Below are 27,795 nucleotides of genomic sequence, written 5' to 3' on the forward strand. Positions count from 1 at the left end.
CTTGCATAATGACTTAGCCACTCCCAGTCTCTATTCAAGCCCAAATTAATAGTATCCAATTTGCAAATGAATTCCAATTCAGCAGTTTCTCGCTGGAGTCTGGATTTGAAGTTTTTTTGCTTTAAGATAGCGACCCTCATGTCTGTGATTGCGTGACCAGAGAGATTGAAGTGTTCTCCGACTGGTTTATGAATGTTATAAAAGGAAGAGTGTTTTTCAATTTACCTAATACAAGTACTGTAGTGCATGAACGTTTCTCTTTATCATGAAAGTTTAACTTACAAATGTAGAATTATGTACAAAAAATAACGGCATTCAAAAATAAAACAATGTAAAAACTTTAGAGCCTACAAGTCCACTCAGTCCTACTTCAGCCAATTGCTCAGACAAACAAGTTTGGTTACAATTTGCAGTAGATAATGCCACTCACTTCTTGTTCACAATATCACCTGAAAGTGAGAACAGGTGTTCGCATGGCACTGTTGTAGCCAGCATTGCAAGATATTTACATGCACGATATTTAGATACACTAAAGCTTCATATGTCCCTTCATACTTCAACCACCATTCCATAAGACATGAGTCCATGCTGATGATGGGTTCTGCTTGATAATGATCTAAAGTAGTGTGGACTGACACGTTCATTTTCATCATCTGAGTCAGATGCCACCAGCAGAAGGTTGATTTTCTTTTTTGGTGGTTCAGGTTCTGTAGTTTCCGCATAGGAGTGTTGCTCTTTTAAGACTTCTGAAAGTATGCTCCATACCTCATCCCACTCATATTTTGGATGGCACTTCAGATACTTAAACCTTTGTGTTTTCGACGATTTACCTTCTAAAAAAATCTCATAATAGTATCTTCTTTGCGCTTTGCCAAATCAGCAGTGAAAGTGTTCTTAAAACAAACAACATGTGCTAGGTCATCCTCCGAGGCTGCTATAACATGAAATATATGGCAGAATGCAGGTAAAACAGAACAGGAAACATACAGTTCTCTCCCCAAGGTGTTCAGTCACAAATTAAATTAATGCATTCTTTTTTTAATAAGCATCATCAGCATGGAAGCATGTCCTCTGGAATGGTGGCGGAAGCATGAAGGGGCATACAAGTGCATAGCATATGTGGCACATATATACCTTGCAATGCCAGCTACACAAGTGCCATGTGAATGCCTGTTCTCGCGTTCAGGTGACGTTGTATATAAGAAGCGGGCAGCATTATCTCCCGTAAATGTAAACTAACTTGTTTGTCTTAGCGATTGGCTGAACAAGAAGTAAGACTGAGTGGACTTGTAGGCTCTAAAGTTTTCCATTGTTTTGTTTGAGTGCAGTTATGTAACAAAAAAATCTACAGTTGTAAGTTATGCTTTCATGATAAAGAGATTGCATTACAGTACTTGTATGAGGTGAATTGAAAAATACTATTTCTTTTGTTTATCATTTTTACCATGCAAATATTTGTAATAAAAAATTATATAAAGTGGGCACTGTACACTTTGTATTCTGTGTTGTAAGAGAAATCAATATATTTTAAAATGTAGAAAACCATCCAAAAATATTTAATAAATTTCAATTGGTATTCTATTGTTTAACAGTGCAATTAATCACAATAAATTTTTGTAATTGTGTTAATTTTTTTGAGTTAATCGCTTGAGTTAACCGCAATTAATCAACAACCCTAATTTATATACTTTTATTCTAATTAAAAATGAAATGTAACTTTCCTTGATGTGTCTGACTTTATTGTTTTAAGTTGCAGAGGGAAAACTCAGACTCTTTTCTGCAACTTTACAACTATTCCCACTTCCCACCTTTATACACCATTTTGCACCTGTTCTTTGCTAACTCTAAAAATGGCAGTTCAGGAACAAGTATAATGAATCTTTGATCTCTTTCAAAACCAACGACCATGAGAAGTCAGGTATTTTGAGGTTAACTCATCACCAAAATAACGACTGCTGTCCATTTTGTACAACCAAAACCACAGTCACTTCAGATGCTATCATCCACCCTCCGGTGTCCCTTACGAGAAGAATGTGAGTGGGGGAGAGGACGGGGACACAGGGCACCAAAAGGAGTGCCTCTTAGGGCCTCCTCAGAGATGCAAAGCACTTATTTCCTACTAAATTCAGTAGTGGTTGAAGGCACTCTTCTCTGCACAAAATCTCTCTCTAAACAGTAAGGCATGTTTAGCTTTATTTCCCCTCTATGTTCAGCAAATCTAGGGTGGAAGGAGGGTGTTTTGGGCAGCTCATTTGATTTTTACATCTTTGCTCTTCAAAATCATTTCCTCTCTTACCTATTGCCTGCTGTAATTTATGTTCTTTTGTTGGCTTCACTAGCATCAGATCTCCAAATTTTGAAGGATTTCTGTTAGTCTCTTTCCATTTAACTGTATTGGTTTGCTCCTTGCCTTCCTAGTTCCCTTTTTGTAAAGCGGTATGCATGTTCTGAGACTATTATTGTTTTTAAGTAGCATCCATTCCATCTCTTTCCTTCCTTTACTTTTAACTTTACAGCTTCTAAGTTTTCATTTTGTCTTTTGTTACAACAAGATTGGGCTTTGGGGTTATGTTATCGGGAAGCAAAAAACCCCAAACAAATCTATATTTATGATTGTCATCTTTTGCTACCAGAAGCAATTTCTGGCAGGGAAGCACATTTTATGATGTTACATCAGCACATTTTACAATGTATACAGTAATGGTTTCCTTGCTATCTATTACAGTGTGTAATTTTGAAAAAAGTCACAACTTATATATTAAAAGAATTCCCCTATGCCTTTAAGTGGATATAGGTATGATAAGTGATCACATCATACTTGCGAAAGTTTATTTTAAACTTCACACTGTATTGCCAACTATATGCACAACTCTAGACTTGAAGTCATTGCAAAAAATATTCTGTTGTAAGCAAAATAAACTACACTGAGGTCAGAGAACAGAACCTGTTTCCACTAAAAAAAACAACAGTTAGTAGTCTGTATTATGGCTCTTTTTTACAGGAGATAAAGTCATATTATCTAGTGCAATATTTGTGTGGCTTACAATGAGGTTTCCAAGTTGTCAGTCATGGTACAATGCATCTCCAACAGTGCACTCCGAAGATATTACACAAGGTAAATCATTTAATATTTTATCGGCGGCTGTTGATATGAGGCACTTCAGCTTAAGTGAGTCTTTTTATTACTTCCTTTCGTTTTATTGTTGAGAAGCTTTTATCTCTGTCCACTGATTGCAATACAGTTTTTCCAAAGTTTTTATCTGCTATTGCTGAGCCAATTAAGTTAAATAAATATGATTATATCCTTGTATTGGAGATTATCTTGAAGGAAATCTGAACAATTGCCTGCAATTTGAAAAGCTGAACGACTGCCAGCGATAGCAATCTTCCCATACGTCTCGTTGCATGTTTGGTTAGAAGTATCTATCTCCACCACTGAGACTATTACTTATAGTCAACTCAAGACAGACATTCTTTCACTAGCAGGGGAGCCACATAACTGCTGGGAAATTCTCTTTAAGCTCCTGTATAGGGATAGAAATGCACCTGGGAATAGCTGTCAGGCATCATTCACTAATAAGTCACATTCATTAATAAGTAGAACAGGCTACAGATACAGATTGTATTTACTATAAGCATTAGACATGAATTTCCCATAAGCTTCTTATGGAGTCCTCAATTCTGTCCTCCCCAAATGCTGCAAGAGAACTTTTCAAATATGATAAACACATTACTTGTCCTTTAATACACTCAAACTCAGAAGGCTGCTGTTCTGAAACTGCCACATTTTAGAAGTTCCTGCAGCTGTATGTGAAGGCCTGATCATGAACAGTTCACTGTGAATATTTGATCATTTGTATTTCAAAAAATCAGCTATGTGGGTTAGCTACAAATGACATGACACTTTTTCTGTTATCTGGTTTCAAAGGATGAAGTCAGATACTTGTTTGTTTTGCTGATCTGTCTGTTTCAGTTCTCTTTAGAGAAAATTTGAAAACATTGTCTCATTACCGTGCAGAGGAGAGTCCCATTGCATATACAACTTCCACTAGAATTGGTGCTAGGAAAACTCAGCTTCTGCATAGAAATGTAGTTATTTTTGCTGACATGCTTTGATGCCAGATTATCTGAAGCCTATTAGCTCCAGCCCAGGAGCTGAGGCGAGATCAGCCAGTGTGGGAGATAGAGGGATCATAGGAAGAACCAAATAGTAGCAGAAAGCTGGCTAACTTTTGTTTCTCTTCAAATTAACAATAAAAGAAACCTCCAGGAAGGTGTGTGGCCCTTATTCAAAGGGTATATACTCTTTTTGGACTTGCTTCCATCCACCATAGTCACCATAACAGCAACCAGTCTGAGACCTGCTCTCTACCATTATATGGCTGCTATTGCATTCAAAATGATGAATAAGTAAATTAGCTGGATCTCTCTACCAAAATAAGCAGCAGTGAAATAGTACACAATATTGACACTTAGAGTCACAATTAGGTTTCAGAATTCATAACCAACTGAGATGAATGGAAGCAGTTACCACCACCGTTAAAAATTATTTCATGCTGTCAGCAGAGTCAGGACAACACAGCTTCAAATTACATTAGGTTCACATTTGGAAAGCTGTTTTCCCAACCATAAGAGTTAGGAACTTTCATTAAAAACAGAAATGTAAGCCTGGAGTCTGCAGCCATATTTTGCAGAAGAGGTGGATTCTGTGCCCAGTTTTAGTGTCCCTTTTGTATAGGATATACTGTAAATGCAAAGTACTGCATTAGTGTTTAGATTCATTTCTAGTTGCACTTCTCTCAGACTTTTCATGCATTTTGAGGTAGATATTGTTAAAGACACTTTACAGATGAGTAAACTGAGATGGACCATTTAAGGGTTGATCAAAAACCCACTGAAACCAATAGAAGTCTTTCCATTGAATCCAAAGGGCTTTTTACATCAGGCTGTAAGTGACGTGCCCAAGATCATATTCTAATAGTTAATGGCAAAGGCTGGAATAAATGCAGTCCTGAATGTAAACCTCCTCTGCTCTAACCAGCAGATAACACTCTCCCCTTTAGGCAGCTTGATTTCTTTCTTTCAAAGCCACGGCGTGATCGCTTTTGATCCCCAAACAGGCATTCCTCTGTGTACAAACAAGGGCTGTCCTGCAACAGTTATCCATTTTAGATATTTTACTTTCATTTTCACCCAGTGGGAATGGAGAGAGACAAATGGCAAATTTCCATCTTTCTTAAAAGATCTGAGACCCAACTGTGTCACAAGGCAAAAGAAAATTACAAACTATATAATGTCAGCATTAAAATGCTTATCTCCAGATACATTTGTGGGAGATTTTTAAGCTATTAGTGGTAATGAATATTAATCATAATTCACTTTCAGTCTGAATTTAATAAGTTGTTTTTCTCATGCATTGAAAGAGTCATTTCCAAATAAGTGGTTTATCATTACTTAACAGCATAAAGTCTAGAATTTTAATGGCTTCACTTCACAATGTGACGGTACTCTCATTATTATACAAGTGTCTCAGACACCTAGCTATCCCTTTTAGCCTTGACCTTGCCCTTTTTGAATAAGCACGGTATTACACTGGGTAAAGACAACCTTCCTTTATTCATTTTAAATACACTGTCCTTTTATTTTGGATGTTCTTTTATTTTACTATTATGGGGAAACAGATAAGATCATCAATTTAAGCAGACACATTTAAGAATAGTAGGCTCTGGGTCCCATTTACAGAAATGGAGATCATGAGCTGAGGTTTACAAAAAATAAATAAAATAGGGATGTTTTCTTTGAATGAGTCTGATCTTGCATTCCAGCACACAACTCATCTATACTGTATACATGTACCACCATGTACAATAGATACAATAAAACAGACCATGCTGCCATTGTTTGAGACCCAATGCGAACATTGAAATCAATTTGTTTAATACAATGCATCAAACAGTTGCATCTCAACAGCTCCTAGAACTCTAAGGGCCTGATCCAAAGGCCAGTGAAATCAGTGGAAAGATACCTATCAGCTTCAGTGAGCTTTGGATCACGCCCTGTCAATGGGCCTGATCCAACAGCAACTGAAATCCATGGGAATTTTTCCACAGATTTCATTAAGTTTTGGATAAGGCCCTTAGATTTTCAGGCTTTGGATAAGAATCATTTAGGCCCATTGTAAGCTTTCAGACATACAAGTCTACTCCCGCATATTCAATGTTATTTAAAAGGAAATTATTCTACTTGCTTACACTGGTGTTGTGAGGAACATTAACAGATACTGGCAATTTTACCGTATTTATTAGCAAGTAAATGTTAGAAGTTAGGGGAAAATATACACCAAACCTGCTGTATTTGATGTAATTTTTTCTAATACATTTTATTATTTCTTAGGCCCTATGTTTGTAGCTCTTTCAAATACCCCTTTCATCTGAATAAATGAAAGAACACTGGGGACAAAGTGTTACTTAACATAAATAAGGGTACTAGAATATGGCCCATAGATGATATTCAAAATATAAATTGTTGAGATTACAAAATTACTGCAAATTGTTACCAGTTATCATTCCCCCATCCCCACCCCCCAGCCTCCACCCCACCCCCATGCCCTTTCCATACTATTTATCTAAAGACTGTTTTTCCTGGAAGGTGTTATAAAAAGTAATTTTAATCTCTCTGTTCATACCTTTCCTGAACAGTGAAGATGATCATAGTCAGCAGTAGTTTTGTGAAGATGTATTTTAATTAACACCAAAGATCTTCCTGGGTCTCTAGACTTAAAGGCTGGGTTTATTGGACACAATCATTTATAGTGTAGATGTGAATCATAACCTGAAAGACTGAAGCAGTTTTTATGTTAATAGTGTAATGGGGGTCACAAAGTAACATCACACTTGAGCCTTGTGTGAAATAAACCATGGACGACTGCATACCAGAAGACCTATACAAAGGCACTTGACTCCAAAACCTCATCACAACAAAACATTTCCAGTTCCTTAAGCAGAATCATCAGCTTGCACTGTCTACATATGTGGCAGAACTGAAGAAATTAAGGCAGCAGTATGAATTTGGGGAAATTATGATGATTCTTTGAGGGATCATTTGGCATATGGTCTCATAAAAGCAAACATTTGTTGACAAAGGTTGACCTTATTTATTCCTAAACTGTGGTTGCTGCTTTCCAACTGGAAATTGAAGTAAGAGAAAAACAGAGGAAGTGATCCGAGATAAAAATCATGTAAACCAAATTAACTCCATGTTTGCTGTGTCAGATTAAGCATCCCAGTTAAGTATTTTCTTTGTGGCCAGACCCTTAGAGAACTTATTTAAAAGGGGAGTTATACTGGAAATACTGTAAGAAAGGACCTATATAACGAGCTATGTGAAAACAAGTACATCAGGGACAAAATCCACAGGGAAGAATAAAGCTGTTCAGGCAGCACATGTGAATGTGTGCAACACAGTACCCTCCCACGAGCGTCTAAAGATACCACTTTCAGCAGAAGCATCCATGTGCATCAAGTGACCCGACGGCAAGATCAGAAATGAGCTTTACCATATCAGGTACTGAACTGAGTAGAGAGTTTACCCATATTTAGCGCAGGTAAACTAGAGCAAATTTCTTGGGTGCTTCAGCACAGCACAGAGAGCAGATTCATGATCAACAGCAGGCATAGTCTGGATATGTAAACTACGCACAAAGCCAGCCCAAAGGCATAAGTATATTAGGCGTATGCATTTGTGTAAGCAAAGAGTTTGGTAGGCACTAAGAAGCCCTCAAAGCACTAAGATCCACAGCAGAACAGGATTTGAATATGCAGATCTCTGTGACTAGGAAGTCATTTTACTCTGTGTTATTATTAATTCCCCAGCATGGCTAAGATTCCAGAATTGTGTAATACTAAAGCTGGTTTTTACTTTTCTCTGCCTCTCTTCTTCCTTCTTGTATGTATATTCTTGCTCATTCCAGTGTCTATTTTCACCCTTATTCTTCTAGTGGTAATAGCGTTCACTGATCCACTGCATTTCCTGGCCCTCTTACTGATACTTCCAGGTACAACCTTAGGCTTAAGCTGTCTATGCTTTGCATAAGACACAATGAACCCCTGTACCATTGCACCTGCCCAACCCAAGATTCATTCTTTTGCGCTATGACCACCACCACCACCCTGGCCCCCGCCTATTTTCCACTGTACCAGGAATTTCCACTACTATTTGCTTGGAGGTGGAGGGAGGATGTTATGGTTTTACAGATTGGTGATGGGGACCTGGATAAAATCCCACATTAACTTCACATATGGCTCCACAAATATAAAAGCCGGCTGTACTTCCTTCTCCCTATTGATTTCAGGTACGTCCCCTCTTTTTCCCATTACTGATGTATGTCTGCAACTCCCCATTCCACTCAGGATTTAACAGTAAGTATTGTTCTGTGAGCTATTGCAACAGAACCCACACATTCTACATTCCTCAACTGCTGTTCATCAGGATTAAGAGAGGCTCACTAACAACGTGACAAGCTATATTAGGGTTTCTCCCCAATAGCAATTTTTAATAAGTCTTGCGAAAGACATCCAATTTTACAAACTTACTATGGCTTTTCCTCCTCAAGTTCTCAGTATTTTCCTATTCTGCCCTCTATCTCCTGGCCTTTACATGTCCCCAGCCCACTCTGATTGCTAATTAATTATTTCAGCTCAGCAGGAGTCAAGTTAGCTTTGTTCACTATGTTAACTAAATGAATGAGCATTTAAAAAAAAACACATTTCATTTTATCAGCCATCATTAAATTAAAGTTTAAGGATTTGACCTATGTACTGTACACAACAATATGTATACGTAGTTCTCTATTCCAGTAAGTATATCCTTAATATTATTTTGGAATGCTTGTTAACATATCTGTCTTCATTTACAGTATAGCAGTTTTCCTTCTTGGACACCAAAAATTGACATAATGAAGTTATTTTTCCAAAGCCTCTATATAGTATTTATAGTCACAAATGGGACAGATTTTTAACAGCATTCAAAAAAAATAGTTAAATTTAAAGAGACAACCCCTACTCTCAATATGATTTGATATTTCAAGAACTGAGGTTGTCATCTTTGGATTTACTAGTGCAACTGCTCAGCAGCTATGCTTTGCTTCCAAATATTCATGCCTTTTAATTGCCTTTATCATTATTGGTCTTAAATGGTTTGCTTCTCAGTCTATCTGACTTTAGTATGTCTGAAGTGTGACTTTTTGGAGACATGACTCAGCATGGATGTGTTTAAATTGTATGAAAAATTTCAAAAACTTGCCAAAGTTCACACTTCTAAATGTCACCTAAAATTCTCTCCTAGAGGGGTCAGAGAAACAGTGTTATACAATAGAAAAGAAAAGGAGTACTTGTGGCACCTTAGAGAAACCAATTTATTTGAGCATAAGCTTTCATGAGCTACAGCTCACTTCATCGGGCATCTATCCTTGCACATCAGAGGTACTCTGGATGAGTTTCAATCTCTACTGTCTGAATCCCGTTTATAAGACTACAAATGCTCTTCAGAGCTACAATAGTGGGAATAAAAAAATACAATGGTAATCAGTCTTAATGCTTGACCACACAAACTGACCAAGTTTCCTCTTGGTAGTGCAACTGGACACATTATGCCTCTATCTAAAGTGTTGGGTACTGCCCAGTTCAGGATACAGGACTAAGTGGGGGTTATTTGCCTCTATTCCAGGATGGCAATTCTTATACTTTAACAGCCCAATTAAATGCTCATTGAAGTAAAATGGAGCCTTTCCATGAACAGTGGATCAGGCCTCATATTCCTTTTGGGGAATACTGAAATGACAGATATTGTTGCCCCTTTGACCCAAGTAGTTAGCCAAAATTCAGGGATTTGCAGGGTTATTTCAGTTTGGATGAATCATCAGTGACAGAAGTGAGGCATAGTCTTTGCATAAAGTTTCGTAAACAAAAAAGATTACATTAAGCCCCGTTTCCCTGAGCAGAGAGGACGCAAACATCAGGCAGTTTCCTTGCTCAAAAATTCCATAGTTTGCCATTCCAGGAAGCTCGGTGTTGAGCACTTGCTGTCTCTTTTTCTTTTCAGGGTCTTGCTCACAACTCCTTCTGCTGGCTTGTCCTTTCAGCACACACACAGCCTGCTATCAGGTAAACCCCTGTTGCGTCACCTACTTTAGCTCTGGCTTGGTCATGCAGTCTAGTGCCTGGGTATGCAGTGCGCCCATGTCTACAGTTGGTTTTGCTGTATAATGGCTTCATTGCTCTACCCATTGAGGCTAAAAAAAAAAAAAAGGAGTACTTTGCACATATATTGGCTTTGGATCCAAGAACCCCATAAGGGTAGCCATTAGAACTTTTCATCATAACAGTTTCATCCTACTTGCCTGCATATTTTATTATAGGAAGTTATTAACTGTCACTCACTTGAGTTTGACTCCCTGTTCTTCCCTCAGAATATGCACCTATTTCAACAAGTGGAGTTATACACACCTTCAAAAGAGGAACAGAGACCCAAAACATAATATCTAGTGTAAGAGGAAGAAAATATTACAAGTTTTTGTTGATGTTTTATAGCAGTGGAAAAAGTGAGGTTATTTCTTAGACACTGACTTGCTACTTTCTTCCTTCTTCCACTGGCCTCACAACAGATTCCACCACACTAACCAGAGATGACTTTTCTGGATTATTAGTCTGTACTTTGTTCTTCTTGACATCCAACATACAATGATGTTAAATATAAAGAAGAGCTGTGGGTGCAGTTGTGTGTTTATATATGAAAAGAAATTGTGGATAGATGGAATAGAATGGATAAATGTAAAGTTCTTCTTTAAAAGCAGACATCCGATCCACTAAAGTGTGAACATAAATTAGACAGCAGTGAGTGATGAAATTAGGTCATGTAATTTTCAAAAGAACGATACATTTATCTGATTGGCTTCCCTCTATCGATTTTAGGTTGCAACCTAAACTTTTCTTAGCTGAGGAAAGCTCAATATATCCTACAATGTCAACTGTGCAGTGAATAAACAATTTGAAAAGCACCTGAATTGTTTTCATGCCGTTCAGTGCATCTCTGACCAAATGAAAGATTTATAATCAATGGTGATTTTGTCTGGATAATTATTACGTTGCTAAAGAGTGAGGAGTGCTTTGACAATGATGACTGATGTGGTGAAAGAGCAATTTCTGGCGTCATCACACCACATAAGCTCCTCGTTTTGAAATGTCTTCACTTCAGCTCAGCTGGACTACATATAACCTTTCTAGGCTTACTTAATGCTGCACCTAAAAGCATTTCAGCCCTCAAGTTCAGGCAACCTATATGTCAGGCAGGAAAAAAAATAAAAACAAACCTACACAACTACTCACATTTGTGTTTCTCTGGGGGGAAGCAAACAGTTTTGTGCAATTTGTCAAAAGCCAGAATAGAATTGTACTTTGATGGACAATTTACGTTAAATGGCTGCAGTTATTGCAGAGCAAAGGACCAGAGCCAAGGCTAAAATCATTTCCAATTGGTTTTACTCAGATGGATTTAATTCTGTACAATTAACTAAAAATCAAATCTTTTATATTTCCCCACTATCTAAAAGCAATCAAAGAAGTAGTCAAAAAACTTCTCCTTACTTGCTGGGCTATTTCCCCCCACTATCATTGGTATGTAAAAGCTACCACTTTGCTACACCTGAGGCTTGGAGAATGCACAAGAAACTGGGGGACTGCTTCAACAAGTGTTGGAGGGGGGGAAATTACCTTTGTAATTGTACATTTAAATGTTACTGTTCAAGGGTTGAAAATAAAACTAGAGAGAGTTTTTCTTCCCAAGGCAGTGTGAATACAAAAAATTCACACCACTTCCCTTTCCAAAATGAAAAAAATAAGAATGATTAGTTGTATACAAGCTATGGACCCAATCCAGTGCCTACTGAATTCAGCAAGGATGTCAATATAGTCTCCATCTGCTGGCCCTGTGTCTTATTTTAGGGTGCTGTTGTATGGTAGGCGTATCAAAGAACACATTCAATACCAAACAGACCAGAATTGTCTGGACCCCGGTATGCTTTGGGGGCACTGAAACCCGGGTTATGTCTCCCCTCCCTTCTTGATGAAAAACACCAAGGAATAAGCAAATAGAGGCTCCAGCCACCAGGAGACGCTGGAGAAGTGGCTAAAGCAGAGAGCTCTGAACATTCAGAGAACTTCCTAGAGTTTTGACTGGACTTTCTCTGCCCTGTACTGACTGTTTGCTCCCCCCTCTACTTCTCCCTCCCACTCCCTCAGTGTCACTCCACACCTGCCCCTTTTACCCCACCTTCCCTTCAGTGTCCCCTTTCCCTTCACCTCTCTTTCCATTTAGCTTATCCCCCAAATATGCCCCCCCAAAATGATATTTGCCATCACATTGTTCACTCTGCTTGTGTGTTATACCCTTTCCACCAGCCTGTGCCTTTCAGATCTGTTTAGATTGTAAGATTTTTGTGGCAGGGATTGTCTGTTACTCTGTGTTTTTACAATGTCTACCACAATGGGGTCCAGTTCCTGGTTGGTCCTTAGGCACTAGTACAACAAACAAACATTTCTAGACCTCAGTGCTTAAAATTAAGCACCCATATGTATATAGAGGAACCTTTAAAAAAAAAAAAAGGTGGAATGATTTTCAGAGGTGCTAAGCAACTACAACTCTCATCGGAAGATGTGGGTGCTCAGCAACTTTGAAAAATCAGGTCACTTACCTAGGAATAGAGGGTACACTTCTGAAAATGAAGCCACTTTTTAGGCATCTAAAATATAGAATTTTGCAGCCAACTTCAGACACTTGGGTGTGAAGGTTTGGGCCTTACTACTTCCATACTACCTCCATACACAGCACAGAAAAATATGAAACAAAAACATAATCATCAGTATGCTCTTTCATGACTCCAATTCCAACCTATTTATAATTTTCACCACTTCCATTTGCGGTGAGCGATCATAAGCTCCTGGGTTTTTTACAGCATTTTATGGTCTCTTTTCAAATTTTTTTCTTCCATTTCTGCTTGAATTAGATGTTTACACACTTACCTCAAGTATAATATACAACTATCCATTTGCGGCCTGTGCTGAATGCTTGATATTCTGGATCTAGAACCATCCCTCGTTTTTCACAAGTTTGTTTCCAGATGTTCCTGAGGTATGGCCAGCAGTAAGGCCCTGCAGCTGCACCTGCTCAGTACTCCTGACACCCTAACGAGCCAGCAAGGCTGCCTGACAGACCACCCTGCCTGATTGGCTGAGGAAGCCAGCAGGCTGGTTCTTAAGCTCAGAAGCAGCAGCTTGCTGGCTGCTCAACACACACGGACACTCTCTCACCAAACCCTATTACTGCTTTGCTCCTTCACAGCTCCAGCCCAGATCCTGCCCTGCACCCACGCCTTGTTCCCATCCTGTACCAGCCTTGCTCCTGCCTCAGAACCAGCCCTGCTCCTGCCTCCCCTGACTCCTGGCAATCCAGTTCCAACCCTTGGCCCTGATTCCTGACTCCAACTCTGTCTTGAGCCTGGACTCTGACATTTGGTCTCCAACCACTAGACCCAACTCCCACTCTGACCACTAGGCTGACTGCTTGCGACTCAGTTTCCTAACAGGTGCACACCAGTAGGACTTGGCAATAAGTTGCATTGGAGGGGGCGGGGAGGGGAAAAGGAAAAAGAAAAGTGCGTATGTAATGCTAACCTTACAGTTTTTGTTCTCTAAATGTCACTTTTTCTGCCAGTCTTTCAGGGTTTGTCCCCCTCATGAAGCTAGTTAAGTTGTTTTTGTGGGGGTTTGTTTATTTGCTATTCTTAAAGTGTAATAGCTACAGTGGAACCTTCTTCAACCATATTTTATTAACCCATACACCTTATAATTCACAGAGATAACACAAGAGGCTACATGATTTACCCAAATTGCTGCCAATGTTAGAAATAAATCCAGAGTCCCTGCTCTAAGCATTAGATTGCATTTTAATACTCATGCTGGTCGTGCAACTAAAGAAGGTCACCACTATTTTAAGCTTTTGACAATTTGAATCTATAAAGAAGTGTGTACAGTATCTTTTCCTTTGATCCTCTCAAATACAGAACGAGCTAGCTGAGGCACTGCCTTTATTTATTAACTTTTTATATGAAAATGGTGTACAATACCTTTTCCAAACAAATACAATCGAGCTTGATGAGATATATGACAAAAACACAATAGGCCAGATCCTCGGCTAGTGTAAATGGGCACAGTTCCATTGAAGTCCATGGAGTTCAGCCAGCTGAGGATCTGGGAGATTTATGGCCACTGGCTTCAGTAGAGCTAGGTCAAATTTACATCCGCTGATGATACAGCCCTCTTCCCCTTTTAGTTTTATGTATGCTCTTAAACTTAAGAGCATAAAAACATTGATACGCAGAAAAATATTCTAAATATAAGAAATATAAAGTGACAGGATATACCAGATGATATAAGACAGTCCTTCAGAGTCCAATTTTGGTTGGATTGAGTGCAGTAACAGTCTGTCATAAGACTGTTGCCGGGTTATTAAGTTTCCTTCTAAAGTATAGCAAAAACTGGGAGTTATGTATCCTCAGATAATTTTCTAGGTCAAGATCTGATCCACTGCGGGAACTATCTTTAACAAAACATATTGTTTTTTAAGCTGTAATCCAACCGTTCAAGTTCTTTGTGGCTGACAAGAAAAGTGTGTTTGGCAAGGACCAGACATTTTGCAAAGCTCTCTCCAAAAGCGTTTGGATTTTGCGATATTATCACATTGAATGATTTTTAGGAAGGCAGGGTTGATCACTTTTATTACAAAACTTTGAGGGACAACTTTTGCATATTATTGCAAAGCCACATTGCAGTTAAGAACTTGGATAAAATCATGACATGCCATAGTGTCATACACAGCTATGACAGCTCATGAGACTTCATTCCAGCTAAGCATGTTTTTGTACTCTTAGCGGATAGTGTATTTTAGCTTGGAATTTAGAAAAAGTCATAGCAACAAGGGCTCGATAACAGAATGAAACACATTTGTAGAGTGACCCCCAGTTAATAGCAGTTTCTTCTGTCTGTCTCCCCATTTCTGTACCCTCCCTTTTACTCTCAGCAGGAAATCTGTGATCTATATAACACCCAAATAGGATTGCCTAGAATAGAATTATTTAATATTAGAACAAGGAAAGAGAAGAACCATTTCATTCTGTGGAAGATCTTGACAATGGTATCATTCCTTTTTGCAGTCAAAGTTGATAGATTGGCTGTTCACTTATGTTACAACAGATGTTTATTGTCAACAGATTAGCCATACATTTTGCCTTAACCTTGTTCCACAGACGTATAAAATACCATCATATATGGTATGTGACAGGGTCGGGCTAGATGGCTATAGGAGAGTAATAGAAGACAGATATATTAGCCCCAGGCTAAGTAGGTCCCTTTTCCCTGGGTAAGGTAACAGGGAAGGTCCCAGAACAATCAGGAACCTTCTGGAGACAATTAAGACAGGCTGATTAGAACACCTGCAGCCAATCAAGAAGCTGCTAGAATCAATTAAGGCAGGCTAATCAGGACACCTGGGTTTTAAAAAGGAGCTCACTTCAGTTTGTGGTGTGCGTGTGAGGAGCTGGGAGCAAGAAGCACTAGGAGTTGAGAGTGAGAACGCGGACTGTTGGAGGACTGAGGTGTACAAGCATTATCAGACACCAGGAGGAAGGTCCTATGGTGAGGATAAAGAAGGTGTTGGGAGGAGGCCATGGGGAAGTAGCCCAGGGAGTTGTAGCTGTCGCACAGCTGTTCCAGGAGGCACTCTAGACAGCTGCATTCCACAGGGCCCTGGGCTGGAACCCGGAGTAGAGGGCGGGCCCAGGTTCCCCCCAAATCCTCCCAACTCCTGGTCAGACACAGGAGGAGTCAACCTGGACTGTGGGTTCATGAAAACGGCCAAGCTGAGGGCTGCCGTGAAGCTCCAAGGCGAGTAAATCCGCCAATAAGTGCAAGACCCACCAAGGTAGAGCAGGAACTTTGTCACAGGTAGTATATCACACTGAAAGGAGAAAATATATTGTTAGCTAAGTGGCAATATCCTGGAATATGCTATTTGTCTGTACACTAAACTGTAATTTGTTTATCTTAGGCCATTTTACCTTATATACTATAATTACCGGTGAGGCCCGGTAATATATTCCTAGATGTGCAAAAGCACCCGTCAGCTCAGGGAGTGCATTGCGAAGCTGGTTCCAGCTCCATGATTCTGGGGTGAGACCTAACTCTGGTATCATGGAGCTACTGCCAGTCTCCTCTAAGGTAGTGTCTTCAGTGTGAAAAAAAGTGTTCAGGAGTTACTAACTGGTGGTAAAATTCTAGTGAAAATAAGGCATCTTGTAGTTTTCACTCAAGCTAGACGGTCTAGGGAAACCCAGCGCTCCCTCTTAGTCTTTAACTCTGCCCGCTAACGCGTATGGGAACTACAGATTGCCGGGTCTTCACTAGGATTTTAACTGGATTTAGCTGACAAGTTCAGAGCACAACTTTTTCACAGTGAAGATAAGGCCTAAAATTACACCACTAATTGTCATAATAGAGCAGCAGGGTATCAGCATTACAGAGCAGAGCTCCATCCTACTCCCATTCCACTCTGAACTGGGCCTATACTGGGACAGGGACTAGGGCAGGGCAGCAGAGGTTCCCAGTCATTTCCTATATGCCAGGGAGATTTTCTGCTAGCAATGTGTAACAGGAGTATGATCCCTTGACCCATAACCAGGCTTGAGAATCAACCCCTTCATCCCTACAGCTAGGTGAACTGGTTCATTAACAGTCATTGATCAAAAGTCAATCCCCAACGTTTTAAAAAAAATGATTAATGAAGTGTTCGGTTTTTAATTTTCTTATGTTTCTAAATTTCCTAATTTAACCTAGGACCAAAAGCACTAATACAATGAGGATAGTGACCATCACAGCATTTCTGGTACAGCTGAAATGAGGCTATATTGAAGATCTCATGACAAAGCAATGTCCAATGAGATTGTCAGCTCAGTCTCCTACCTAAGGTGGTGTTCTGGATATCTTGAGATGAACTTTAGATAAGCATCCTAACTTTGAGGCGCTCATGCAAACCAAAACACAGAACTTTTTGGAGATTCATCCATTGAGAGTTTTCTCCAAGAATATTAAAAAAGACCCATAAATGTCATCTTATGAGGAATTTTGCATTTTAATATTTCAACAGGAGGAAAGCAAAATGAGAAATAAGAGAGCCAGGACAAACGCATAACAAACTACCATTGGCGCTAAGGAAGTATCATTCAATGACACCTGGTTCTTACAGGATAAAAAATATTGAACATAAATGTATTTCATAGATACACATTTAATCAAATGCAGGATTTTGACCTTGGGCACTGAATTAACATTTTTTTTTTGACACAAGTCATGGAAAGTCTTTACTCATAAGACCTTGCATTTCATTTACAAAAGTACTGAAATTTTAAATCATAAAGTTTCAGTTCTCCCAAAATGTAGTGGAGAATTGAATAGATACCATCTAAATCCATATTTAAAGTCAATCAAATTGTGTAGAAAACACTCTGAAAACAACTGTAGCTTATTTATTGAATAAATTATTTACATTATAAATACTATTCCAAAGATCTTAAGCATCAAATCCTGTATGACAAAATATAAAAATTTCCAGGCAGAGTTCTTGTACTTAAGGAAAATATTCAGTTTCACTATGTTTATAAACTCCTTAGTCTCCCCATTTAAAGTTTATGTTGCCCTTTCAAGAACATAACCAATTGTACCAATGCATCCTCAGATCCAAGGTTTCTGAATCATGTTTACTGGTACTGATTAAATTAAAAGCTCATTCTTTTGCTCTCTCTCCTTCAGAAGGTTCTGTAGATGTTCTGTGGGACCAGTTTCCCAGCAAATAAATTGAGATGGAGGGGAATGAGGATTTCTCAGCAAAAAATAATGTATTTTTGGAAGGAACAAAACTGATCTGAAGATAAAAGGCCTTTAACAGAAAGATTGAGGCCAAAACCTTTAGCATGTAGCAGATACATCTAGAATCAATTTAAGATGTTCTGTAGACTCAGGTAAAAAAATAGTTATTTGATCAATGATTGTGTTTCCAACATTATGATTTTCAAGCACTTTCTGTACTGATTCAATATAGAACAACATTTTTAACTTATCTAGCATAACAAATGGCAACAAATTAAATCAAAACTATATGATGAAGGCTAAAGGGTAGAGCACAACATGAATTTTATAATACAAGAACCACATGCTGCACTTAATGTCCATGACTTTCCATTTCACCAGATTGTGACTATAAATTAGTACAGCAGAGATGAGAATCTTATTTAATCCTCCTATCATATGATCTTGAATATGGCAATAGGATATTTTTTTTTTCTTTACAGCATAATTCTGGAAGATGTCACATCATCTGGGTTACAGATCATTTGTGTTACATGGAGACAGTTGGCACTTTCAGGAATGACTGTTGAAGTAGTAATCCTGTCATGCCTATAGCAAGAATTAGGGTTCTGCAGACAGTGTCTGTGCTGTATAACAGGCATTATTGTATAATGTATCACAAATAGTAGCAAAATCTACCTCGACAGAATTTGAAATAATCTGCTGAGGTTTTATAGCATTTTCAGTGTTATCTGATAGGACTCAATCACATAGTCCTTACTCTTTCTAATCCTAGTCTTATTAGGACCACTCACATGAGTAAGGGCTGTAGCTTTAGGTTCATTATTCTTGCCTACAGGAGGGTATTTAAAGAAGAGAATTCCCAAGTGGCAATTGGGAACACCAGTTCAGTTCCACCAGTATTGCTGTCTGGCTCTGACATCCATCTTAAGCACCATTTAATTAAATCTGCTCAGAGCAAATCTAATTAAGGCTGTAGTGTAAGCAACTGAGAGAGCTGTCTACTCCAGGGTTACTAATGTTGCTAATTCCAGTATAGCTGACCCTTGATTAGCAATAGTAGGAATTTGTTAGAAATATCTATCTAGACAAGACTTTTGTCCAGATCTGTTTTCCAATTCTTTCCCTTTCACCGCCCAAAATGCAGTACAAATTCTTGAACCGGTGCCAAAAAATGTTCCAGTTTAGGAGCCTAAATATAAAGGACCTGATTTTCAGAGCTGCAGCTGTCTTTACCTCTGAAAGTCAGGCCACACGCTTGCTTAGATGTTCTGGATCACTGAAGTTACTTAGAAAACTCTGGCCTGAAATAGTAGTTTCTTACAGTATTAAAGGTATTTGGAAACTCAGTTGGATAATCTTTCACAATGGGATCCCATGCTGACAAATAATATCTGTTTTCAGTGGGATGGCCACTTCCAGGAGCCAGGCTCAAATGTTAGCTGTAAGTAAAATCTTTTTTAACTCATTTCCAAGTTTATTCCTGCAGGGAAATATATCTTAAATTGTGACCTTTCATGCTATTGAGCCAAGCAGAATGGACACCATCTTCTCTTCTTTTACTACAGTTTTCAAGGAAACCATTTAGTAAGTTAAAATTCCAAAGGGAAAGGCATGTCCCAACAAAGCGACGTTACTTATTAGTAAAAGTAAAATGAGAGATATGGAAATAATCTGATGTGTGCATTTAAGTTAAGGTCCTGATCCAATAAAGCACTGAAACCTGTGCTAAACTTTAAGCACAGTGGGAAATTAGTCTAGACCCTCAACTACTGTGATTAATGTAGCTCCAAATTTCAGTGGAGCCACACAAATTTACACTGGCTAAAGAACTGATCTATTCTCAGTTTTCAATCTAGTTGACTATTCATGTATTTAAAGTTCAGCATATGCTTAAGTGCTTTTCTGGAATTGGAGCCTAAAAAATAAAGTCTGGGCCAGACTTCAGGTGGCATAAATTGCCCTAGCCTCAATGAAATCTAAAGCTATACTAATTTACAGTAGTTGTGGATCTGGCCCTTAATGTAAATATCTTACGATATCAGCATGCAGATACTGCAACAGATTTAACGAGATAACTTGATGTTGTCGAGAAGATCAATGAACAGGGGAAGTTTACTGATGACCCATGACTGCTTTTAGATTCAGGAGTGACAAAGAATCTGCAGGCACAACAAGGAGAAATAGGATGATGTAGCAGAGGTAGTAAAAGAGGAAGGATGCATAGTAAAAAATGAATGAAATAGAGATACGTACGCACACCCCCAGTAGCTTTCAGAATTGGAAGTCAGTGAGGGTGATTCAGTGGATGGGTTTATATAACACAAGACAATAAATAGAGGTAGCTGTAGAACTAAGAAAAAGAAATATTAGGAGGAGGTGGCTCACTGGTGTCAAAAGAGGCAAGCAATCAGACAGTGATTATTCTTTCAGTGGCAAACAATATTACTGGGAGTATTGACAAGCTAGTCAAGAAAACGGGAGGCAAGTATGGTGCATACATAATTGAGTATGTTGGAACAAATGGCAATCAGACCTATTCAGAAGTTTAGAGTTTAGGCACCTCAACTGGACAAAGACAGGAATTTAAGACTGCGTTTTCTGTTATGGTACCACTTGCTGGTAAAATTGCTGACTTCAACAGCAGATTGTGCTGGGTCATTTATAGCCAGTGCGAACAACTGGGATTTTTAGACAACTGAATCTTTTTGACCTTTAGCAGCCCTTCTGGTCCAAATGAGGGTTTTTTTATTTGTGGATGCACATGCGTGAGTTTAAGAGCCCATTTTCCCATACAATTCAGGGGAGAAAGAAAGAAAAGCCAGCTATAAAACTGGATTTTTTTTCTGGTTGCCTTATCTTAAAAGTGAAAACGCTAATGTTCAAGAACATTTTTACACATCACTTCTCTTCCAATCCTGTTTTTAGAGTTTTTCTATTTTCAGGACAGAGTTTTAAAGGCTAGGAAATGGCAAAAGCATATCATTGCTTAGAAACCAGCCCAAGACACTGCATAGCGCATCCTTTGTTGAGGAAATGCTTAACAAGTTGTGAGAGTCAGTAAAAAAAAAAAGCCTACCCGGAAAAGCATAGTTTTATTCCAGACTTGAAAAAATGTGGCATGCTTTATTCTATTTCCCATCTCTGCCACTGAAGCATTAAGCACAAGCCTTTGCAGAAGCATGGCCTAAGTACCCACACTTAAGGTTATTTGCAATATAAAGGGATCGATTATATAGGGTGTGACACTTTGCTGTGTGAAAATGCGGTCTTCAACCTAGGAAGCTATTATGGTTGCATGCAGCTGATTGTCTGGCTATGCCAAAAGAATGACAGGAGACATTAGATATGGGTTTAATCAGGCCGCAACTTAATTATTAGACAGATGTCTGGGACTAACCCAGCGGATAAAAATGTGTGCAGTGCACATGCAAATTTATGTCCCTCCAGGAGATTCACTGCTGGGACCTAACCTATTCCAGCCAACTTTAGGGAGGATGTGGGGGGAGGGGGGGGGCTTCCACAGCTCCCACCCCTATTTATCCAGGTCCCTCCAGCAATTCCCTTGCCGGGACCTTACCACTTCCAGCCAGCTCCGGGGGGGGGGGGGGGGGGAGCTTTCACCAGTCTCCCCCCCACCCCACCCCTTTGCATCCAGGTCCCTCCAGCAATTCCCTTGCCAGGACCTTACCGACCATCTCCCCTTGGATGAGGGATTAAGGTGAACTATAATGGTGGGGGTTGGCTCCTTGCTGTACCCAATCATAGGAGTCCCCAACTGCCCCCGGCTTACTCAATTACCAAGCACCTCTCCTTAATTCCTTTATCAAACCATTTTTTCATTCTTTTGTGCCTTAATTTATGGAGTACCTGCACTGAACGTCCACTGTACACTTAAATAAAGAGTTGCGACATATGGCCTACCGCCCATCATGCTATGTATGAACTGAGCCTACCTGAACCTGCTGTAAGGAAGGTGAAAAAAACCCCACTGCACCTGGCCAGTATGGTGGTAAGGGAAAAATTCCTTCCCAGCCCCCCTTAGTGGAGCAGCTAGCATAATGCCCACAGCCGATATAGCTAAAAACCTGGCATATTTGTGATTTAATTCGGGAGCGAGGGTGGGTGCTGCCTAGCCTGTTCCAAGGGATGAGGGGAGGGGCCAAAAGACTGACCTTTTTAAACCTCTCATTCCTAGGTGGTGAGTCATCCACCATGCTGACTGTTCTTTCCAGCAGTTTTATGTCTCCCCTCCTCCCCCAAGCCAGAAAACATTGCCCTCTTCTCCTGGCCAGCCAGCCAAACCCCTCCCTGCTTAAAGTGCAGGGTGGTGATTATCTGGCTATGCTGAAAGAACGACAGGAGACATTAGATATGGGTTTAATCAGCCACAACTTTATCATTAGATGTCTGTGACTAACCCGGTGGATAAAATGTGTGCGGTGCAGGTGCAAAATTTATGTCCCTCCAGCAGATTCACTGCCGGGACCTTGCCAATTCGGGGGGTGGGTGGCAGGGGCTTTCACCATCTCTCCTCCCCCGCTCCCCTTTCATCCAGGTCCCTCCAGCAATTTTCTTACCGGGACCAGGTCCCTCCAGCAATTCCCTTGCTGGGACCTTACCGACCACTCGCCCTCGTAGGAGGGGTTAAGGTGGACTATAATGGTGGGGGTTGGCTCCCTGCTGTACCAATCATAGGAGTCCCCAACTGCCCCGGCTTACTCAGTTACCAAGCACCTCTCCTTAATCCCTTTTCCAAGCCATTTTTTCATTCTTTTGTGCCTTAATTTATGGAGTACCTGTGTATCAAATATGACCTAGCAATGTTTTCTGATAATGCCATCATAACAAGGAGTTTTACATCAAAAATACTATTCCAAATCAAACCTTTCTATAACCCCCAAAAAGGAGACAAGCCAAAGACTCGAAGAAGTCTACTGTCTACATAGTAAGCACAGAGATTGTGTGATAGCAGACAGTAAACTCTAAAATGATGATGAGAAGAAGAAAGGAGGAAGACCAAAGAATAAAAATATACTGCAAGCCATTCCAGAAGAGTCTGGATCATTTAAGAGACTAGACTTGTAAATAAAATGTAGCTGGATTAACATGATTGTAAAACAACATCTACTACGCGCACACACACACACACACGCACGCGCACACACCTAAGGCAGAAAACATGCATTTACAGTTTCACAATGATGACAAAGGGCCAAATCCAAAGCCCAAGTCAATGGGAGTTTGTTGGCTTCAACGCGCTTTGGATCAGGCCTGAGGAGGGTGATGTAAGAGCTACAGAAAAGTTATTGGGGAAAAAATCAGTTCACTATATGGCTGCATTGAAAAGAAGAGAGAATATTGGAATTTAGTCCACAAAGAAAGCACCCACAAGACAGTGCAAAGAACACTGCTGAGTATACAAGGCAGTGGTCAGATTTATCAGTGTGCAAAGGAGTCATGTGACACCCGAGTTTCATGCTGAGAGTTGCGCCAACCAGAGATGGATAGAAAAGCGTTCAGTCATAAAAAGTTAGCTCTATTTCACAGTATTTGGCACATAAACGATTCCTATTGAGTACGTAGTTTGTAATGATCTGTTACTGGATACTGAATAAGCCGGAATAAACTCAAGCTTGGCAGTACTAAGAGCATATAGAAGGTTAGGGTACTTAAGACACGTCTACACGAAGGCCAGACGGCATAATTTCCAGTTTGAAGAGACACCCACACTAGCACTTGTGGAGCTAGCCCGCTAAAAATAGAAGTGCAGTCGCAGTGGCCTGAGCTGCCAGCCACCTGAGTACATACTCATTCAATACACTAGGTATGTACTTGGGTGGCTACCTCAGGCCCCCCTCACCCTTGCCTCTTTGCTGCTTGCACTGCTGCACCCACACTGTATGTGTAGCACGCTAGTGTCTCCTTGAGCTGGAAATTACACCTTCCAGTTCAAAGTGTAAACAACCACTAAGGGAAGAGCCTTATGACTCTGTGTGACACAGAGGCCCTTTGATGGATAACTACTCTGTGTCAGCAATTCTTATCAGGCATGACAGACTCACTGCACCCAACATACTTATGATATATACCCACAAGAGGTCACATAGTATCAACGGAAAACTAATAACTCACCAATCATTAGAATTGTTGCATGATGTATGTACGTGCTACGCAAAGAGGGTTACACATGTGCTAGAATTACGTTCCTAAAATATGTTTAGCAAGCAATACATAAGCCCAGACTACCTTAGACCAAAGAATATGTATTTGCTTGTTTGACCAGTCTGGTCATCAGGCACCAACAATGAAAGTACATTTACCTAAGAGGTAAACAGACTCAGCAAAACAGTGAGTGAGGGAGATAGTTTCAACTAGAAAGACCAGGGGTCTGAACCACAAATGATAAGCAATTGAATCAACTGATTGTATACACTTTTATAATACAGTAATATGGTAAAATGTATGCATTAACACATGACCAATTATGGATACCTAATGATATTATGCTTTAAAGTCTGCGGCCAAACACAGAGAGAAATAAGTTCTCCCCCACACAGGAGGAAAGGTAACTATCTACCTGTCTCCACCATAAATTAAGCAGGGTAGAATCAAAACAATGAAAGCACAGTTTACATACAAATCATTAGGGGAACGGAGACCGCACTTGCAGGAACCTTTCTGCCTCTTGAAGCAGGGTCAATGAACTTTGGGAAGATAGCATGGCATCTATACCCCCTCAGGAGAGGGAAGCTAGGGCTGGGTTTACTTTCCAAAGAATACATTTCAGAGCTTTAGTGGACTATAACAGAGTGGTTCCCCTTTCTTTTTATCTATCACTAAGGGGAACCAAGGGACTGGAGCGCTTGAAATTCCAGAATGTTAGGTCCTTCATCCAATGGGGAAGTCTCCTGGAACTAAGTTTAGGTAAGAAACTTGCTTAGGAAAAGACTAACTTACTGAAATTAAGTATTAAGTCTTAGAAGCATATTTTTACTTTTTGTTTGCTTGTAAGCCTTTCTATTGTTATTCCTTATACTTGAACTCACTTAAACCCTCTGTCTTTTTAATTAAACAAACTTGTTTTCCTTTTTACCTAAACAACCCCTGTGCTTTGATTGAAATAAGCATGTTTGTCCAGCACCAGTTAAATTAATGAGCTGCACTGTATTGACTCTTTCAAGGAACAACAAATTTAACAACTTCTGTCAGTGTTCCAGCAACGGGCTGGACATGACAGGGCAGGTAGTTTTGCAGAAATTCAGAACTGGGGGTTCGGGGGGTCACTCTGTAAAAAAATAACTATGCAGTAAAAGCCAGGGTGTGACCTGCATGCTTGTAAAACTGGTTATTGGTGTCAGAGCTATGGAGCATAACATTTAAGAAATCTAGAGTTGCAGGCCAGGTGGTGACAAAACCCCTTACTGGTCTGGGTTGAACGCAAAAGCGTCACACCCCGTAGAGGCCACGTACAATAATAAAGTCAGTAATCATGGGATGAGCCAGCTATTCCCCCTTTACAAGTTTTATTTCTAATCTAAACCAAAAGAGACAGAGACAGATTGAGCTTCAGGGGTCATGTTAAAAATGGCAAAAGCACTCTGAAAAAATATATTCCAACAATGCTTGAAATTCCCTTTGGAAGGGAGGAAAAATAGTTGCCTCTGATCATGGTAGCATTCAAAAAAATACAGTCAGGTAGCAAACGACCAGTATTTAAGGTTTGGGAACAAAAACAAAAAACAAAACAAAAGAGAACTGTTTCTTTTGCTCTTTCACAAACACACTATGAAGAAATCACAGTCACAGCTAGGTCCCAAATAATTATTTTTAGTAAATATACACAAGACTAGAAGACCAAGCAACATATTTACACTATTGTTCTGACTGGTTTCTGGTGGCTTCTAAAAACAGAAGACAGTGAGCCCCACTAGAGGGCTCACAAACTATTTAAGAACATACTTCCCAATTCTTATACCCAAAAAAGTAAAATTGGGTGTGTTTTTTTGTATATTAATAAGGATCATATTTATTTAAACATCCCCTGAAGTATTAGAATCCAAAAACATAATAGTTCGTTACTACTGTAGGAGAACCAGAAAGTAAAACTGACCCTAAAGAGTTTAATTAAGCCATCTAGTTTTACTTCCAAGTTGAGCAAAATCCAACACATAGTGACTTTCATCCACGGATCTCACTTCACACTGGATTCAGTATAGAGAAACTATGTGGGACCCTTATCACCATTTCAGCCCCATAGTGAGGCTGAGCAGCTATAGAGGTCAGCCGAGCAACTGCACAGGAAACCTCTGCACTGCTGAAAGGAGGAAGCCTGTATGCTGGCTGCAGTTAGGCACGGAAAGGAACTCAGGCTGAAATATTGTTTATGAGGGTCAGTGTTTAGTAGTCAGATAATCCATGTGGCCTTCTCATTGGTCAGGAAGGGATTCCATCCCCTGATCCTTTCAGCATTCCCCTCCCAAACCTTGATTACACCAGTTTTTACTTGAAGTGGAGACCATTTGTGAATTTCATCCATAAGCCATGGCACACAAGAGGGTCCAGATAAAGTAATAAAAGAACATACAAATATGAATTGAAGGCCCAGCTAGACTTTCCAGGTTGCATGGCAGATGAGAGATTGAGAGCCGGTGGGCTCTCTCCAGCTCAGGATATTTAGCAGATAATTGCCTTAGTCTCACCCCTGGCTCTGGAAAGACTACCAGCCTTTTCCCAGGAGCTCTCTCAGCTCTCCTTCCTGGATGATACCTGCAGAACTAGACTCCACTAGGCATGTGACTGGGAGTTGAGTTAAAACTGCATTCTCTCAGTCTTCAGCATAGTTAAGTCTCTCTGGTGATTTGCTTCCTGCACCATCTAGTTGCGGAGGTGATTTGGCCCTCGAGCTAAGCCCAGAAAGTCTACTCCTTCCACCATAGTCAGAGGACAATGGAAGACACCATTCTTCCATCCTCAGCTCATGCTGGGAACCCAACAGTCCCCATCCTGCCCTGTCTTTTCCCCTTAACATCCAGAGTCACCGCCTCACCTTACCAGGTGGCACTATGGGGGGGGGACACCCAAATTCATCCTCTATCGGTTCCCAGCCCTGGGAACCCATAAGAAGTTGAAGAGTCACCAAACCCAAACCAAATACAATACAATAAAAGACACTCATTCCCAGGGCCTCTTCCTACAGTACCAGCTTAGCTAGCTGGCCTCCTGCTCTAAGAACAGCTGACTTCACTCATTGCCTCCACCGGGAGAGGCAGGTCAAATGTGGCACAGGTTCAGGTAAGCCCTCAACCCTTTTCAAGGACCAGCTCTGAGATACACAGTGGTAAAACATATTGATGAGTTTCAGAACAGAAAGGGGATGAGCCTGTTCCATTAAATTGTCTTTTTCTAACCATTACATGCTTTTGTCAGAAAAGAGAGTCAGATGATTTCAAGGCAATTCAGTTTAACAAGGGCAAATCTACATATTTTGCAGTTTTGTATTTTAAGTGATGGCTCTTCTAGATGTTTTGTTGGTCATTCTGTGATTGTGAAAAAGGTGTTGCAAGACACGAGGTTTGTGTGACTGCGGGAAGAATTATCTGCATTGATTTGGAGAATGGCATAAGCATTCCTTTTCTTCACAAAAGTAGTAACCCTTACTTCTGCCGCTTATTCTGGCAAGGAAAAAGGAAGAGTGTGAGTGTGGAAAGAGGAAAAGATGCAACCGGAAATGCATCCATACCCTCAGATGGTAATATATTTCATGAGCAGAAAACAGAATGGAATGGTTAAAGCGGGAGAGTTCTCTGTTTAACTAGACAACATT

General features: G+C 40.0%; 2 long non-coding RNA genes across 3 annotated transcripts in view; both read right to left on the minus strand.

Annotated features, from left to right (window-relative positions):
• Nucleotides 1-27,795, minus strand: part of LOC122462428 — a 199,872-nt gene that overhangs the window by 102,944 nt on the left and 69,133 nt on the right. The window lies entirely within an intron of this gene.
• The window catches only part of LOC119567427, a 73,436-nt gene that overhangs the window by 22,361 nt on the left and 23,280 nt on the right, over nt 1-27,795 (minus strand). The window contains exon 4 of one of the 2 annotated variants that reach the window (XR_006284966.1): nt 16,034-16,065. The exons of the other annotated variant lie outside the window; for it this stretch is intronic. This is a non-coding gene — a long non-coding RNA (uncharacterized LOC119567427). Of the gene's footprint in view, nt 1-16,033; nt 16,066-27,795 lie in introns of those variants that run through there. 2 annotated transcript variants of the gene reach the window in all.

Source organism: Chelonia mydas, chromosome 11, assembly GCF_015237465.2.
Source record: "Chelonia mydas isolate rCheMyd1 chromosome 11, rCheMyd1.pri.v2, whole genome shotgun sequence".
Classification (NCBI taxonomy): Eukaryota; Metazoa; Chordata; order Testudines; family Cheloniidae; genus Chelonia; species Chelonia mydas.